The sequence below is a fragment of the Myotis davidii genome, unplaced genomic scaffold (genome assembly GCF_000327345.1).
Source record: "Myotis davidii unplaced genomic scaffold, ASM32734v1 scaffold600, whole genome shotgun sequence".
NCBI classification, from domain to species: Eukaryota; Metazoa; Chordata; class Mammalia; order Chiroptera; family Vespertilionidae; genus Myotis; species Myotis davidii.
In genome coordinates this window covers 219,923-224,939 of record NW_006291976.1, presented here as the reverse complement: position 1 = coordinate 224,939, position 5,017 = coordinate 219,923, and the positions used below count along the sequence as shown (strand labels likewise).

Sequence of the window (5,017 nt, the reverse complement as noted above, 5' to 3'; positions counted from 1 at the left end):
GCCGGCCGCCATCTTGGCTGGCAGTTGATTTGCATATCTCCCTGATTAGCCAATGGGAAGGGTAGCGGCCGTATGGCTAATTAACATGTTTCTCTTTTATTAGATAGGATGGGTACATACTGAAAGGGTTAAAGAGAATAAAACAGGACAGAGAAAAACTTACTGTGCTTAACACATTAAGTGCCCAGTCAGTCACCGGTGACTGACACTATACTTTCCGTCCGGAAGACAAAACAGGCTGGGCACCTAATATGTTAACAGATATCATAGAAAGCTTGCAGACTTGAATACCGCATAGCTCAGATAACCAGAAGACACCTGGTGGTGGGAGGGACAAAGGACCGGAGCCTTACGTCAGCCTAACTGCTTGTCACCAGCAATAGCTGATAAAAGTCTTCCCCGTCCCTGCACTCCCTGCTGACTCAGCCCATCTGCACCCAGGTGCCTGAAATAAAAGCTTTTTTGATACATTACAGCCTCATGTCACAAGTGCACTACCCGGGCCCACTCCGTACCTTTCACACCCTTTAGGTGCCTGTAGCAACTTTACTTTAAGATAAAGTACTTTAAGATATGCACCATAGCAAAATTTGCACACATGTACATGAGAAAAAAAATACACTGTTCATATGGAAAATGCAATAACAAACAAACAAACAAATAAATAAATAAAACAAAAATAAACTCTGTGTTTCAAGTATTCCCAACTGCAAAACCTACTTTTGCCCTACCGTGTATATAAGGACCTTCATTTAGCACTGTTTGTAGTAGTGAAAAACAGCAAACAATGTAAATGTACAGTTATCCAGAATAAATGGATATTTACAGTATGTCACAGACAAGAAAGACTATGCAGTGACTAAAAGGAATGAAACAGAAATAAAATATATCAACACAAATCCATCTCTAAAACACTCTCAGGCCTTCTAGTCAAGACGGCTCATTAAGCTGCCAATCATCACAACCTCCCTGCTCAGGACAAACAGAAAACAGATACAAAATATAAAACACACTTGAGTTCAGAACAAGATAAATAATTCTGTGGCCTAGAAAAGAACATAAATGCAAAGCAGTAAGCAGAACTGAAGCCACAGGTCCACTGGGCTCTACGTGCAAGCAGAAACTGATAGTCCTCAGTTCAATTCATATAAGATAAACACTGAAAGTGCTCCTGCTAAAACAGGAGAATGAAGCTAGTCTCACCACCAAAGCCAAGGCCTGGGTGGGGTGATCTCCTGCTTGTAAAAGAAGACTGAAAAGTTGGTACGCGTCTCTTAGACAGGGTCTATAGGTACGCGCTGTAGGTCTACTAGTATAATCTACAGCACAATGTGGGCATAAGAAGCCCAGAGGACACAGACACAACCTTGAGCATTGGTTTTCAAACTTTTTTGTGACCTTTACCCAGAAAGAAATTGTGTGTGTGTGCAAATATCTGTCTATCTCCAGAACTAAGGAAACAAAATGTGTCTTTATTACTAGTACATGCAATACCTACTGATACCTTATATTGTTAAATACTGACTGCAATAAATTAATTTCACCATACACATTTTGAAAAACACTACCTTAGAAAACCAAAGAAATTATATCCTCAAAATCAAGAAGAGATATAGCGTTGGTGGTATAGTGGTGAGCATAGCTGCCTTCCAAGAAGAGATATAAAATCAACATGCTTCACATCAAAGCTTCAGCTAAGGCCATCATTTTAGGCTAGGGCCAAATGTTAAGAATATGATGACGCGCAAAGATCAACACACTCAAACTGATGTGCAGATATTTGAAAATGGGCTAGTCTCAGTCACTAGTCTCAATGGTTTACTTCTGCAAACAACAACCTAAAGTACAGAAAACTACAATATTACCCAAAAAAGGAGCAAATTCAGTGCAATGGAAACATAAAGAAGAAACTGATTTCAGTTAAGAGAAATAGGAAGAATTTCATAGTATATACTGAAGGATAAACAAGATGCAGATAATCAGAGACAGAGGGAATTCACTCAGAAAGAATCAGATGAACAAAAATTCAGAGACAGGAATTTGCAGAGAAATGAAGGAAAGTCATTAACCTAGTTTGGTTGAGGTACAAATTACCTAAGAGAAAGCTCAAACTAATATGTTTGGACTCTATTTGCAGGCAGCTTTGGGGGAGGGTTTTAAAAGAGAACAAAAAAAAATTGCAGCACCTTTTTTTCTTTTCCATCCAGGCCCTAAGCAAGTTAAAAATTACAATAAAAAGCAAAGGAGATAAGAAAAAATTACCTTTATTGTTGATAAAGGCTAAATTGGAAGAGAATTTTTCTCTCGGTGAAAGAAAGCCAAATGGGCCTGTTAACTGACCCCGGCAGACTTCCCAAGCATTGACAGCACTGAACAATCCCTACATGTTCTCTGTGGGCAGCCTGTCCCATAAGCAGGAAAGGTAGAACTAAGCAAAGTATGCCAGTTTATTCTTCCCAAATTCAAAACAGATAATTTACTCCATATTGTCAAGGGCAGAATGAGAAAAAGGGGTGGCATGAAATACCACTAGTGGAGCTTGTTCCATCAGAAGGAAACATTAGAAATGGCAAAGACAAATCTTTAACTGAATCCCTGAAGACTTCTAAAAAGAATACCACAATCAAAGCTGTACTTTGAAAAAATTAACCTGACATCAGCTGCAGGATGCTGAAAACAGAGAGATTATTGTAATTGGCCAGGCAAGAGTGAATTAGAGACTGAACCATAATATCTAACCTTAAACATTCTTAGTTCCAGGGACTGTCCTCAGTTCACTACAGATATTAACTCAACTCCAGTATGGATGAGATAAATGAGGCTCACAGAGGGAAGACATACATCTAAAAAGTGGCATTCACACAACAGCAGTAGCAACAGAAAGTAAAAAGATGACACAGATGCAAAAGACAAAAATTACACAGCAAATGAGATCAACAGAAGATGCTTTAACTAAATCAGGAAAGTTTATATAAGAATTTGTAAGAAAAGGTATGTTAATTTAGAAAACCTGAAGCTCAAAGCTGGAAAATTGGTACAATAAGCACAACAAATGAAACCAAGAGCTGGTTCTTTGAAAGGATAAACAAGAGTGATGAGCCATTAGCCAGACTCATCAAGAAACAAAGAGAGAGGACCCAAATAAATAAAATCAGAAATGAAAGCAGACAAATAACCACTGACACCACAGAAATACAAAGGAAAATACTCTTAACAACTGTATGCCAACAAGCTGGACAATGTGGATGAAATAATCAAATTCCTAAAACTGAATCAGGAAGAAGCAGAAAACCTGAATAGGCCAATAACAAAATGATGAAATAGAAGCAGCAATCAAAAAACTCCCAGCAAACAAAAGCTCTGATCCAGATGGCTTCACAGTGGAGTTTTACCAAACCTTCAAAGAACTAACACTTATACTCCTCAACCTATTCCAAAATATCCAAGAGGAAAGAATACTTTTAAGCTCTTTTTATGAGGCCAGCATTATCCTAATTCAAAAATAGATAGAGACACTACAAAGAAAGAGAATTACAGGCCAATATCCCTCCTGAAAATAGATACCAAAATCCTCAACTAAATCTTAGCAAAAAATCGGATCCAGCAGTACATCAGAAAGACCCTACACCATGGCCAAGTAAGATTTTTCTCAAGGATGCAAGGATGGTACAATATCAGAAAATCAATAAACATGATACATCACTTAAACAAATTGAGAGAAAAACAACCATACAGTCATATCAATTGATGCAGGAAAAGCCTTTGACAGGCATGTACCTGGGTTGCGCGCACTTCCCCAGTGGGGGATGTGCAGGAGGCAGCTGATCGATGTTTCTCTCTCATCGATGTTTCTAACTCTCTATCGCTATCTCTCTCCTTTCCTCTCTGTAAAAAATCAATAAAATATTAAAAAAAAATATATCATATACCACAAACAAGTAGGATTTATTCCAGGATGCAAGGATGGTACAATATTTATAAATCAATAAACGTGATGTGTCACATAAACAGATTGAAAGACAAAAATCACGACTGCCCTAGAGCCAGTGGTTCTCAACCTTCCTAATGCCTCGACCCTTTAATACAGTTCTTCATGTTATGGTGACCCCAACCATAAAATTATTTTCATTGCTACTTCATAACTGTAATTTTGCTACTGTTATGAATTGTAATGTAAATATCTGATATGCAGGATGTATTTTCATTGTTCACGATCCACAGCTTGAGAACCTCTGGGGCAGAGGATCTAAAGACATTTTTCCAAAGAAGACATACAGAGGGCCTTATAGGTACATGAAAAGATACATCACCAATTATCAGGGAAATGCAAGTCAAAACCACAAGATACCACCTCACACCTATTGGAATGGTTATTAATGCATAACCCATGGACACAGACAATAGGGGGGTGAAGGCTTGGGGTGGGGGTAGGGGTGGGCTGAGAGAGGTCATTGAGGGAAAAATGGGACATATGTAATATGAGTTTATTTATTTAATCATCTATTGAAGGACATTTTGGTTGTCTTCATGTCTTGGCCCCTGTGAATAATGCTGCAATGAACATAGGGATCCATGTATCTTTGTAAATAAATGTTAATTTTTTGGGGGTAGATATGCAGATGAGGGGTTGCTGAGTCATATGATAACACTATTATTAATTTTTTAAGGAACTCCATACTGGCTGTACCAGTTTACATTCCTACCAGCAATGAATGAGGGTTCCTCTTTTTTTTAAAAATATATTTTATTGATTTTTTACAGAGAGGAAGGGAGAGGAAAAGAGAGTTAGAAACATCAATGAGAGAGAAACATCGATTAGCTGCCTCCTGCACACCACCTACTGGGGATGTGCTCACAACCAGGGTACATGCCCTTGGCTGGAATCGAACCTGGACCTTTCAGCCTCCAGGCTGACGCTCTATCCATTGAGCCAAACCAGTTAGGGCAAAAGATAACCTTTTAATAAGCCTCCCTGTGCCCAGCCTATCTCCAGTTCTAGTTTATTTTGACCATTGCT

The 5,017-nt window shown here is 38.5% G+C and overlaps 1 protein-coding gene and 1 long non-coding RNA gene across 2 annotated transcripts in view; both read right to left on the bottom strand.

Moving 5' to 3' along the window:
* Nucleotides 1–3,630, bottom strand: part of LOC107183330 — a 10,052-nt gene extending 6,422 nt beyond the window's left edge. Inside the window, exon 1 of the long non-coding RNA XR_001514114.1 lies at nucleotides 3,520–3,630. This is a non-coding gene — a long non-coding RNA (uncharacterized LOC107183330). The remainder of the gene's footprint in view (nucleotides 1–3,519) is intronic.
* The window catches only part of CWF19L2 (CWF19-like 2, cell cycle control (S. pombe)), an 87,994-nt gene that overhangs the window by 71,777 nt on the left and 11,200 nt on the right, over nucleotides 1–5,017 (bottom strand). The gene's annotated exons all lie outside the window — the stretch shown is intronic.